At 41.3% G+C, this 13,762-nt stretch overlaps 1 protein-coding gene across 6 annotated transcripts in view; it reads left to right on the top strand.

Moving 5' to 3' along the window:
* Positions 1 to 13,762, top strand: part of B3gntl1 (UDP-GlcNAc:betaGal beta-1,3-N-acetylglucosaminyltransferase like 1) — a 117,125-nt gene that overhangs the window by 88,299 nt on the left and 15,064 nt on the right. The window lies entirely within an intron of this gene.

Genomic DNA, 13,762 nt, shown 5'->3' with positions numbered 1-13,762 from the left:
AAAAAATTGTATCATGTACAGCCACAGATTTTCTATGATGAATGTGATCATTATGAATATCTAAAATGTGACAATAAAGTCTGATTTTAAAAGCTTTTTAAGAAAGGAAGCATTACAAAACTATATCTGTGATACCAGTTTTTAGCAGGTTAACAAACAAATGACTATGTACAAACTTTCTCTAAAACATATTCCAAGAAAGAAAACACTTATTAAATCCAGAAACTGTAAGTTTTGATTTTCACATTTATTCTTGTGGTTGTTAAAATATTAGAACACCAGAAAATGTGTTATCTATCTGAAGATGGTCTTCTAGTATGTTAGAATTTAGAAACTGGAATAAGCCACAGGAATCTGGAGATGAGTCATGTAAACTTTGGTCTTTCTCCAGGAAGACTTCCTGTCAGTGCCTGGTAAAGTACAGCTAATAGTTTGTAAGTTCCTATGTTCAGGGCTCGCACATCCGGACTTGTCAGCGACGTGCATTTAAAGAGCTGTCCCTGTGAGGAAAGGGTAGTGGTTTCAACTCCCTGACAGCCCTTCCACGTCCTTTATTTCGGGTCAGTGTCAGTTTACTGGAAATATTTCAAAAATGATGGCAGTGACACCCCTGGGGCTGCTGGCTGCAGCAGTTCCCCTTCAGAGCGACTTAGCAGGGACTGCGCTCTCCACCTGAGATGACTTAGGGTCAGTGTATCTATGCAGAGCTGTCGGCCTGCTCCTCCTGACCTCTCTGGATAGGGCTTGGGATGAAGACCTGTCTGAAATTCTGCAAGTGTGTGATGTCCTCTTCATTTGGAGCAAGATTTTAAACTGTGATGCTCATCTTTTTTCTCTATAAAAGGATATCCTGCCACATATCTCATCGTCCCTCTGTCCACTTCCCATAACTTTGGAAACAGGCGGGCTGTGTTCCTTGCAGAGGATGGTGCTTCCACCATATCACTGACTGTGTGTGTATGCAACAGCAGTTGGAGGAGGTGGTCCTAGTGTCAGACGAGCCCTGGAGGAGAGACCCAAGTGTTGGCAGAGGCTCAGGGAGGCTGGCTCCTAGGTCCCCTGGGGTGGGCACTTGGTGGGGAAGTGTGTGTTAGTGCCACATTGCCAACTCATCTGGTTGTTCCGATCAGCAAGCTTCATTCAGCACTGCTGCCATTAGCACAGTCTGCCGCTGCGTTCTAACTGCCTCAGGCCTGAACCTTCAGCTTTAGTCAGGAGGAGTCTTACTGCCTTGCAGAGTAGCAGCCACACTCTACTCTTCTGGAACAGGACTGTCCAAGAGTCAGGGTCTTGCAGCCCTCTCCCACCTGCTGGCCTGCCAGCAGCAACACAGCTTCAGAAGTGCTCACAGAAGCAGAGCCATGTGCTGGGTGTGGTGCTGCAGCCATGGAACCCCAGCCCTTGGGCCCCAGAAGGCTGAAATGGGAGGATCACAAGTTCAAGGCCAGCCTGGACTACATACCAAGATAGTATTTCAAAAATCAGAAAGAAACAGCAGGGAAAGGAGAAGTGGAGACTTGCTTCTTTTGCAAAAGTGCTTTGGATCACTGATTTTTTTTTCTTTTTTTTTTTTTTTGCTGCTGACAGTGTTTTATGAGACTGTTTATTCAGTTATTCACCAGGAATCCAGCATCTAGTAGGAAGCCTAAAGACATACTCACCTGGAAAATACGTTACTTGGGGGATGTGTTCTGGGGAGCAGTGTGGAAAAGTGTGCGTGCTGACCAGGATAGTTTCCCCACAAAGCGAGCACCAGGAGTGAGGCTCAAGCAAGGGAAAGTGTCTTTGGCAGCATTTGGTCGGTTTTCCATAGGTGAACACTTTCCACTTACACCAGTCAACGTAGAAATGAGGAAGAAAGTGAGAAAACATGTGTCTCACATCTGTGTGCTGGTGTTTAGGTTCCAGCTGTGTCCTGGAGGGAACAAGGCTTTTCTCCAGTTGCACAGAGCTCTGGCAAGATGAGGGAAGCTGAGTTGGAAGCAGCAGTCAGCTCTCACAGAGCAGCCTTTGCTGCTGAGCTCCGTCATGGTTGCTGGTCACAGCCTCCCCTCAAGGTCCTCAACGTGCCATCTTTCACAGCCCACTGCCTGGGAAAGTTGCCAAATTGCTCTCAACCTCAGTGTTCCTGTCTTCAAAATAAAGAAAAGAAGTGTCTGCCTGTGGTCTTTGAAATGGGTATCCACACAAGATAGCTGGCGGAGTGCCTCTGTAGATTGGGGCCTGGTGCCCCACACATCCTAGTGATGCCCACGTTGGCCTTCACAGGAGCCCACCAAAATCACAGTGTTCATTCCAGCATTAGCCGGGAAGGTGGTCTTCCCTTTTCTTTTTGTTTTGTTTTGTGCACTAGGGATTAAATGTAGGACTTTTGCACTAACTCACATCCCTAAGCATTTTTCAAACATTTGAGGCAGGGTCTCGCTAAGTTTCCCCCCCCCCCACCTCAGGCTGAGCTCAAACTTGTAGTTCTCCTGACCAAGGTCCCCAGAGTGCCAGGATTATAAGCATGCGCCACTACACCTGGTCATTTCTCCATTTTTTATGTTTGAGCCCGAGGGTATGGTTCTGACTGGGTAAGAAATAGACTAACATCTGTGCCAGAATTGTCACAGAGGTGCTGGCAGTGAGTGGGCTATAGGAACCCTGGATACACTGTCCACACCTGATGAGAAGCGTGCAGTGTGAGAGCACATAACAGATGTGGCCTGGAGTGGACTGGAGAGCCTGAGCCTTGGCCCTTCCCCAGGGTTCCTTCAGGTGCATTGTAGAGACTTAAGCTCCAGTTGGCTGTGGCACTGCTCATCCCAGGCCCAGGGAAGATGTTGTGCTCCCGTGCAGGGCAGCTGTCTCCTGTGCCACACCAGTGAGCACCTGGTGCCATCACGCCAGCTGCTGTTTCACACTTCCTCATGACTCCTTTGGGTATCTTCTAGTCACACATCTCTGTGATTTTTAAATTGCCTGGTTCTTACCTTTACTTCTCTCTTGTGACTTTTGAGCTGTACGAGTTCTTTATATATTCTGGATGCTAGTCCCTCTGCTGTGTGCACCTGTCTTGTAGTACATGGGTTGCCATTTTGTTCTTTTATTGATGTCTTTCAGAGAGCTAGTATTTTCCATTTTAACAAAGTTCAGTTTACCATATTTCTTTTTAGTTTAGGAATTTGTGTTCTATTTTAGAACATTCTGATTACCTCCAGCTTACAAACATTTTCTTATGTATTTTCTTCTGGAAGTTTTATAGTTCTAGTTTGTATATGTAGGTCTGCCATCCATTTCCAGGTAAACATGTGTAGTGTGAGGTGAGGGTTTGTTTTGTGTTTGTGTGTGTGTTTGTTTGTTGTTCTAGCACTGTTTGCATCTTCTCATTGAGTTGTGTTAGCACTCTTGTTGAAAGTCACTTGAGAGCATATGTGAGGGTCAATTTATGGATTTTGTTCCATTAATCTATACTTCTTTTCTTACATCAGTGCTGTACCTTCTGATCCAAATTCTTGTTTTGTTGTGGTTTGTTTTGTTTGGGGAGGGTTTTTTTGTTTTTGTTTTTTGTTTTGGTATTGGGGACCAAACCCACAGCCTCCCACTTGCCAGCCAGGTGCTGTGTCACTGAGCTGTATCAATGGCTCCTGTCCTTATAGCAAGTTTTGATCTCTGTTTTCTTTTGTAGAAATATTTTGGCTATTTTTCCAGTTACCAGTTAAGTAAATCCCTTTATAGTCCAAGAATTCTGAGACATTGTGCCTTCATTGGGTATTGACTTTTATCAGATGCCTTTTCTGTATCCATTAAAATAGTCACATGGTTTCCCTTATTATGATAATATGCTGAATTACTGTGATTAATTCTCTTTCCTTTTTATTATTATATGTTTGCAACATATGATTATGTTCATCTTGAGGGGCTGGAACATTGTATACATAGCATATCTTGATTGTTTTATCCCCTTTCCTAAGCCCCCTTGCCATTTCCTTAGAATCTCTCTCCCTATTTCCTGGCATCTCTCTTTTATTTTGCCCTTTAAATTATTTATACTTTGGACCTCTTGCATTAGAGAAACCATGTGCTATTTAACTTGCGTCTGATTTATTTCACTTAGCATCATGATCTGTAAATCCATCCACTTTCCCACAAATGACTCGTTTATACAATACAGTGATTGATTTTCAAATACTAAGCCAGCTTGAATGGGGATAAACACTGCTTCATCAAGATGTTTTGGCTTTTAATTGCCAGATGCTATTTGTTAATGATCTGTTATGGACATTTGACCTGTAGTCAGAAGGACATTGGTCTGCGGTTGACATGGAGTGTCTTGCTCTCAGGTCAATGCAGTCCTGATTAAATGAGTGAAGAGATGCTCTTCTTTTCCTGTATGATGAGCTTGTGAGACACTGGTGTTCTTTCTTACTAACCTTGAGTAAAATCACCAATGGTACTTTTCAGTTATTCAAGTTTTTAAGAGATACAGGGCTATTCAGATTTTTATTTCTTCTGAGTTTTTTATAATTTGTCTCTTTCAAGGTATTTACTCATTTTATTCAAATTGTAAAAATTATTAGTGCACTTGTTTCTAATGGCACGTTACTGCTCTAACATCTGTCATTTTCATAGGGATTTTCTTTCACTCCTCCTGCTGATGATTTATAATTTTTATCTTTTTTAATCATACAAGCTAGAAGTTTGTCACTGTTATTGCATTTTCCAAAGGTTGGCTTTTGGTTCCTTTTCTCAGCTGTCCCCTCCCCATTGTCAGCCTACTCCCATCTCTGTTTCCTTTCTTCTGCTTGAGCTCAATCTGCTCTTCTCTCTTGTCCAGGCAGAAGTTTGGGTGAGACTGGCTTTTCTAATCTAATCATCTTTCCAAGTTACAATATTTTCTATAAACATTTTAGCTGTATTCTTTAATTTTGGGATTTTTTTTTCCAAATCCATTTTCTTTTATTTCAAGGATGAAAAGAAAAAAAACTACAACAAACTTCAAAACATGTCAATCGGGGCACAGTGGTACATACATTGTGCATTATCAAACCTGTATCATTCACCCCAGCACAAGACCTCTGCATTCAATTGTCTGAACAGTGTCAGCACATATCTTTCTCGTCAGTGAACTCAGAGAAATCAGTACTATAACTATCTTAAGTTTTTGTATACATATACATACACTATAGATGTATTTTTCTTTCAGCTTCACACTAATGAAGCCATATGATGTTTACATGTGTGTCTTATTTATTTCACTAATACATGTGTTTGCAAGTTGCAGCCATTTACTATAAAAGTCTCCAATTTATCCTTCTTTATGGGTGAGTAGTATGCGATGGTGTAAAAATTCCACATCTTTTTTTATCCATTCTTCAGTCAGTGGGCATTTAGGCTGTTTCCAAGATCTGGCCATTACAAACTATGCTGCTATAAGCATGGGTGCACATTTATCACTGTGGTAGGATGTTTTTAATTCTTTTGGGAAGATAGCCAGAAGGGGAATAGCTAGGTTGAATGGGACCTCTAGTCCTGGTTTGTTGAGGAATCTCCACACTGATTTCCACAATGGTTGTACCAGTCTGCATTCCCACCAGCAGTAGAGAAGGGTTTCTTTTTCCCCACAGCCCCTCCAGCATTTGTTATTGGCTGATTTAGTAGCCATTCTTTCTGGGGTGAGGTGGAATCTCAGTGTTGTTTTAATTTGCATCTCTCAAATGACCAGTGATGACAATTTTTTCACCTATTTATTGGCTGTTTGTATTTCTTCGTCTGAGAAGTGTGTATTCATCTCAGATGCCCATTTTTTAATTGGGTCTTTTAATCTGGCAGGACTAATTTTTTGAGTTCTTTATATGTTCTCAGTAGTAATCCTTTGAGGAACAGCCAGCAAACATTTTTCCCATGTTGTGGGTTGTCTCTTCACTCTGTTGGTCATTTATCTTGCTGTGCAAAAGCTTTTTAATAAGATGAGATTCCAGTTGTTGATCCTTTGTGATGGTTCCTGTGCAACTGAGTTTTGTTCATAAAGTCTTTGCCTACACCAGTGGCTTCAAGAATTTTACCTACTCTGTCTTCTAGCAGATTTAATTTTTCAGTTTTAATATGAAGATCTTTGATCCATTCTGATTTTAGCTTAGTATATGGTGAAAGATATGGGTCCAGTTTTAATCTTTGGCATGTGTAGAGCCAGTATTTTCAGCACCATTTATTAGAGAGGTTATCTCCCCCCACCGCCATACTGGGGATCGAACTCACGACCGCATGCTTGCAAGGCAGGTGCTTATGCCGCTGAGCTAAATCCCCAGTCCCCAGGCTGTTTTTCTTCCAGTAAATATATTTGGTTCCTTTGTCAAAGCTAAGGTAGCTTAGTGTGTCTGCAGTTGTTTCTGCATCTTCTGATCTATTCCATTGATCTTCAGGTCTGAGTTGTTTTTTTGGGGTTTTTTGTTGTTGTTGTTGTTGTTGTTGTTTTATTGCCAGTACCATGCCATTTCAAACCTGCATAACAGTTTTGGAAGTATGGCCATTTTCACTATATTGGTTTTTCCTACTCAAGAGAATGGGATATCTCTCCATTTTCTAGTATCCTTTTCTGTCTCCTTTTTCAGAGTACTGTAGTTTTCAATGTAAAGGTCTTTTACATCCTTTGTTAGATTGATTCCATGGTATTTCATTTTTTTAGATGGTATTGTAAAAGGTATTGGTTCCTTGATTTATCTCTCAATGAGTTTATTATTCGTGTACAAGAAGGCTATTGATTTTTGAATGTTGACTTTGTAACCAGGTATGTTACTAAATTTGTTTATTTAAATCTAGAAGTCTTTCAGTGGAGGTTTTGGGATTTTTTTTAAGTAGAGTGTGTTGTCATCTGCAAATAATGACAGTTTAACTTCTTCTTTTCCTATCTTTATTCCTTTTATTTCTTTCTCTTGTGTAATTGCTCCAGCTGAAGTTTCCAGAACTGTGTTGAATAAGAGTGGAGACAGTGGACATCCTTGTCTTGTTCCTGATTTTAGAGTGAAAGCTTTCAGTTTTTGTCCATTTAGTATGATGCTGGCTGTTAGTTTGTCATAGACAGTGTTTATTAGGTTGAGATAAAGATCATCTATTCTAATTTTATGTAGGATTTTTATCATGGGTAGGTGCTGGACTTTGTCAAAAGCTTTTTCTGCATATATCGAGATGAGCATATGATTTTTGTCCTTGGCTCTGTTAATATGGTGTATTACATTTATGGATTTAGGTATATTGAACCATCCCTGAATCCTTGGGATGAATCCCACTTGATCATAGTGTACAATCTTTTTGATGATTTTTGCATCTGTGTTCATTAGGGAGATTGGCCTGTAACTCTCTTTCTTGGTCTAGTCCTTCTCTGATTTTGGAGTCAGGGTAATGCTTGCTTCCAGGGATGAATTTGGGAATATTGCTTCCTTTTTAACTTCATTAAAGAGTTTGAGAAGCGGTGTTGTTAGGTCTTCACAAAGTTTCTTGTAGAGTTCAGTAGCGAATCCATCAGGGCCTGGGCTTTTCTTTATTGATAGGTTTTTAATTATATCTTTAACTTCATTTATTGATATTGGGCTATTTAGGATTTTTATATCTTCTTGATTCAGCTTTGGTAATTCATAGGTATCCAGGAATCTATCTATTTCTTCTGCATTTTCCATCTTATTGGAATACAAGTTTTCAAAGTAGTTACAGATGATTTTCTGGATTTCTTCAGCATCTGTTGTGATTTTTCCCTTTTCATTCCTAAAGGCATGAATTTGAGTCTTGTCTTTTCTCTTTTCGATAAGGTTGGCCGTGGGTTTGTCAATTTTAGTTAATCTTTCAAAGAACCAACTCTTCAACTCATTGATTCTTTGTATCATGTTTTTAGACTCCAGTGTGTTAATTTCTGCTGTGATATTTATAATTTCCTCTCTTGTACAAGCTTTTGGTTTAGCCTGCTCTTCTTTTGCTAGAAGTTTGAGGTTCAACTTTAAGTTATTTGTATGTGCTTGCTTTGTTTTCCTGGTATGGGTATTTACTGCTATAAATTTTTCTCGTAACACTGCTTTTATTGTGTTCCATGAGTTCCAATATGTTGTGTTGTCATTATCATTTAACTGTAAAAGCTGTCTAATTTCTTTAATGTCATCTGTGCCCCATTGGTTGTTCAGTAGGTTGCTATTTAATTTCCACGTGTGAATGAAGTTCTTATGGTTTCCTTTGGCATGGATTTCCAGTTTCATTGCATTCTGGCCTGATGGTATGCATGGGATAATTTTAATTCCTTTGCATTTACTTAAGCATGTTCTGTGAGCCAGTATATGGTCTATTTTGGAGACCATACCATGTGCAGCTGAGAAGAATGTATATTCTGATGTTGTGGGGTGGAACACTATATAAAAGTATACAAAGTCCATTTGTTCAAATGTTTGATTTAGTTCTACTATTTCATTATTGATTGTATGTCTAGCTGATGTGTCTTTTTATGACAGTGGGGTATTGAGGTCTCCCAGTACAATTGTATTAGGACTTACTTGATTTTTTATGTCTGATAGTAATTGCTTTATATAGTTGGGTACACTGGTATTTGTTGCCTTTATATTTATAATTGTTATATCTTTCTCTTGAATTGTTCCCTTTACAAGGGAGTAGTGACCTTCTTTTTCTCTCTTAATCAGTTTGAAGTTTACTTTGTCAGCAAATATAATAACTACCCCTACTTTAGGTTCCTGTCATGTGGAGTATTGCTTTCCATCCTTTGACTTTCAGTCTACGAATTTCTTTTTGAATTAAATGTTTCTTGCATGCAGCATATTGTTGGCTCTTGCCTCTTGATCCATTCTGCCAGTATCTGTCTTTTGACTGGTAAATTGAAACCATCAACATCGATGATTAAAATTGATATGTATTGAATTATCCTTGTCATGTTATTCTGTTGTTGGCTTCCCTCCTTTTTTCTTTCCCTCTAATTGTTTGCCTTCCCTGGTGGATTCCTTCTGTTGGAGTTCATGGAGCTGTAGTCCTTATTATCTCTTTCTATAATATCCTTCAAAACATTTTGGAGTGTTGGTTTGATGGTCGTAAATTTCCTCAGATGTTCTTTGTCATTCAAGTATCTTACTTTGCCGTCAATTTTGAAAGGTAGTTTTGTGGAGTACATCAGTTTGGATTGAAAGTTGTTTTCCTTTAGAACTTGGCATACATCACTCCAAGCTGCCCTTGATTTGAGAGTTTGTGCTGAGAAGTCAGCTGTAATTCTGATGGGCTTTCCTTTATAGGTGATTTGTTCATTTTCTGTAGCAACTTTTAGGATTCTATTCTTGTGTTGAATTTCTGGAATCTTGAATATGATATGTTTGGCTGTAGATTATTTTTTTGATCATTGCTAAATGAAGTGTAGATGCCTCATATATCTGCGTGTCAAATCCATTTTCTCTGCTAGGGAAGTTTTCTGTCATGATGTCTGTGAACATTTTTTTAAAGTCATTTGTGGTATCTCCTGCTTGTTCATTGACTCCAATCAAGTTATTCTTCTTTGTCTCATCTAGCAGCTGTTGTACTGATTTCTCATGGTCCCTTGCTAGTTTTGAGAATTTTTTCTTTTCCTGGTCAGCAACTGCAAGCCTGTCTTCAATGTCTGAGATTCTGTCCTCACACTGGCCTAATCTGTTTTGAATGCTTTCAATGGCATTTTTATTGTCCTAGATCAGCTTCAGTCTGCTTTATGGATTCCATCTCTTTCCTGTGCTCAGTTTCCATAATTTGTTTAAGCTCATATATTTTTTGTGTCTGTGTCTGCTTTAATGTCACTAAGCATGTTGTGTATTTTGGTAATCTCTGTAGTTATTTGAGAGATTATTTCTGATTTCATTTTTTTCAGGGCCTCATTCAATTTCTTTATTGTTTCCACTTCAGAGAGACCAGATTGTCCCACCTCACTGCTCTCTGGGTTTGCCTTTGGTGAACTGGATGTCTGGGGTTTCATTTGGTTTAAGTGTCTTCTCATTTTATTTTTTTTTTTCTCTCTTAGTTTTTTAGTTTAATTCCTGGAATGATGCTTGCCTATGGTGGATTACTTTACTGGTGATGTTTAGGAATCTTAGGTGGTGATTACATCTCTGAGGTATCTTCCAGTGTAGCTGGTTTCTGGGTTTGAGTCTGTTGGAAGACCGTACTTCTTCAGTTTGATGGAGATGAGAAGTTGTTGCTCGTTTGGCCCAATCCTTGGTTCTTTTACACTAGACCACTGTATTTTCTGTGTCTCTTAGTCTCAGTCATGGATTATCAAGACCAATAGCTGTTTAGAAAATTATGTCAATTTTGGCTATAGTGGTACCAATAGTATCAAACATGGCCTAAAACATAACAAGCTGAGCTAGCTAACTCTTAATTTTCAACTTTTAACCATATGAATTAGATTTGTGACTCTATATAACAAAATGTAAAACAAGTGAGATAATTTTATGCAATATATAACTCCATAATGTGTTAGTGTTGCCCTCAGAGTTAAAATTTAAAATAGGTTAAGAAAAAATAGAGAAATGAAAGAAGGGAAAGTGATTAGAAGTAAGGTTGGAGGCCAAAGGGGGATCATGCCAACTTGAGGAAACTGCTGCAGAACACTGAAGGAAAAGAGAGATGAATGAGGTAAAAGGAAGAACAGAAAGACCCACACCCACAGAGCGGTTAGGAACCACTTCCATCCTCACATATAAACAATGAAGGAGAGAGAGAAAAGAAAAAAATGAAAAAGAAAAACAGAAACAAATAGTCCAATTCCAGGATTCTTCTGGTTTCAACCTATAGAGACAGGTCCCGAATCGTGTTAATCTGTCCTAGCAAGCCAGCAGTTGCTTTATGTAGAGCAGTGGATAACCTCAGCAGGCCTGCCCTGAGACCAGACTCATTGGGCTCGCCGCAGTCCAAGCAGTTTCCATGGATGTGTGCCCAGCCAGGAGCTGCTAGAGGAAGGCAGCAGCAGTTCTGGGTTCTGGGCTTATCCAGCCTAACTCCATAATGGCTCCCGGCTAATGGCTCTTTTTCCGCAGGAGGACTAAGTCCTTGGCACTCACTGCCAGCCAATGCAGTCCTCCAGGTCTGCTGCTCCCTCCACTGCTGTGTCTCTCTGCAGAGGCCTCCAGGGTCACCAGCCATCACCACTGCTGTGACCATGAGTCCCCAGGTTCCAACAGCTCCTCTCATGCAGTGTGTCTTCTTTGTTGAAGTTTTTCTTTTTACTCTCTCTGTGGGCTTCAGTTTGCATCTCAGATTCTTCCTGGGTCCAGGGAACCCACTTCTTTCCTTCTTGTCTGACTCAGGATACTATATTCCAGCGTCTGGATGGTGGCTCTCAGAGGCTGGTTTCTCCGCTGCTTACCACTCTGCCCTTTGCTGCCTACTGCCCCATTCTGTAATTTTGATACGTCATTTTTTCATTCTTACTTGAAAATATTTTCTTGTGATTATTCTTTCTTGTTGACTCATGGGAAATTTAAAAGTAGGTTTTATTTTCTAAATACTTGAGGATTGATTTTCTAGATTTCTGTTGTTGGTTGCTAGCTTAGATGAGTTTGCTGGGAAATGTGCTCTCTGTGCTGTGTTCCTCTCTGACCTGTGAGGTATGATGTGGCCCTGACGAGGATGCTGCTCTTTGCCCTGGTTCAGCATCTTCTCCGCTAGGCTGTTACCCAGTCAGGGCCTGCACTAGCCTGTGGTCCCTCTGCGAAGTGTGCTGTTTTGCTGCTTGCCTCCTGGACGTGGACACGTCACTGTGGGCGCTGCCAGCTAGCCATGGACGTGCTGTCTTCTCCTGAGTGTCACTGATCTCTGCAGAGCGGCCTGTGGTCATCTTCTCCCCATGTAACCCTGCCCTTATCTCCCCAAGCCAGCAGCTCATGGCTGTGCCATTACTTCAACCTCTGCACTGCAGTAGAAGGCAGAGTTCTGGGAGCCACCTGTCCGGAAGCCCAAGACCCATGACCTTTAGGGAATGACTCTGAAACTCTCCACTGGCCCTTTGCTACTCATTTTTGGACCTGGCCCTTACACCCCTGCAGGCCTGGCCTGGCCAGCACCATCAGTAATGTGGCCTCCTTCCTTGCCTCCTCCAGTCCATTTCCTCTGGTTCTGCTTTGGAAGGTAAGAGACAGGGAACAGGGAGGGGACTCTCATCTTCAGCAGAGCATGGCCCTGTCCTAGCACATGCATACTGAATGTACCCAGCACACTCATGCCAAGTGTACCTGCTTTTGGGAATGGAAGGGTTGAATGCAGCTACCTGATAGAGTAATCTAGAAACTTGCTTAGATGGCACATTAATGCCTGCATCATTTAACAGCTTTATAATAAGTAGGCTAGATTTTTTTTTCTATTGCAGATAAAGATTGCTCTTGCCCCATTGTTATCCTTGATGAACAGATTCCTACTTGCTACTCGCATCTGAGCAGTATAATTAGTAAAATGCTCTGCTTACCTTTAATTGGTCACACAAAGTCCAGTGAACTGCCAGCACCCAATTCTGGACAGTGGTTGTTATATCGAGAAGGTCGTGAGTTCTGCCCACACTGAGTGCCAAATATAGCGAGCTTCTCCCAGGCCCTTGTCTTGCTCCAAGAAGTTATATTTATAATCCATGGAAAACTTACTGGAATTTCAATAAGTTAATTCTAGTTTACCACTTCCAGAAACCCACATTGAAAATAAAGATTACAATAAGATACATGTATAGTCACAGGTAGCCACGGGTCCTAAGTCCCAGCAACATACTGGTTCACCGGAACAGAGGCCTCAACCCGCAGCCCAGACTTTATTATTCATGAAGAAAGCAGTAGCTTGAAGATGAGTGACTGTGAGAATGGTAGAAATCACATGAGTACTGTGCGCTGGGCCAGATAGGAGGCCCGAAAGCTCCTCTGCAGTATGCAGAGAGAAGGACATGTAGACAGACCAATCTGGGTAACATAGCTGAGGTAGCCTCTACTGTTTTGGGGACGGCGCTTCAGTTCTGATGTGTAGACTTGTCTGCCCTGCTGAGTCATAGCCTCTTCTCTCGAGGCTCATCACAGCTGACGGCCATGGAATGGTGGCTCTTCATCCCAACCAGCTCAGCCATTGTTTTTGGGAGTCACAGGGTGGGGAAACAGCAACTGTGGCCTAGCTTCAAAGATTACACATCAGCACCTCTGCGCCCTTGTTTACATTGCTTGGGGCCAGCTGAAGGGAAATGAAATGGCTCAACCCACTCTGCACACATCAGTGCCTGGGGATGGGGCCAAGGTTAACCCAGGTGAAGATAACTGCTCTTTGTTCAGGGAGAACAAAGGTGGTCCAGGTGGTCTTCCACACACATAAGCAGAACACTTGGTGGACATGGAGTGGCCCCTACCTCTCTGCTGGCCCTGGAGGTGACCTATGTCTGTTGGGCATGGGCTTCTGTGGCTTTGTCACACTTAGCCCATGTTGTTGAAGGTCTGTGAATCATTTTGCAAACAGATTCGTGAACTTCTATCTAATATAAGCCACAAGTGCAAACCAAGACATAATTTTACAGTGTTTGGTAAATTTTAAAGCAAAATTTAAGAGGTAAAAGAGGCAGACAAATTCGTACTTCATTGATTCCACTACTACAGATACCATTGTTCTGACTTGTGAAGAAGGCTGTGAGCTGTTTGACACTCCCATTTTTTGTCAGGCGCCTTGTGTTTTCTCTTAGTCAGGCCAGCCTCATTTCCACCCAGCAGCACGTGTGCCTGTGCACCCCTGGGCGGCTGGGGCTGCTCCTCCC

This window comes from Cavia porcellus, unplaced genomic scaffold (assembly GCF_034190915.1).
Source record: "Cavia porcellus strain 051 isolate PalLab524CR breed Dunkin Hartley unplaced genomic scaffold, mCavPor4.1 scaffold_32, whole genome shotgun sequence".
Lineage (NCBI taxonomy): Eukaryota > Metazoa > Chordata > Mammalia > Rodentia > Caviidae > Cavia > Cavia porcellus.
This window is presented reverse-complemented; position numbering and strand designations above follow the sequence as displayed.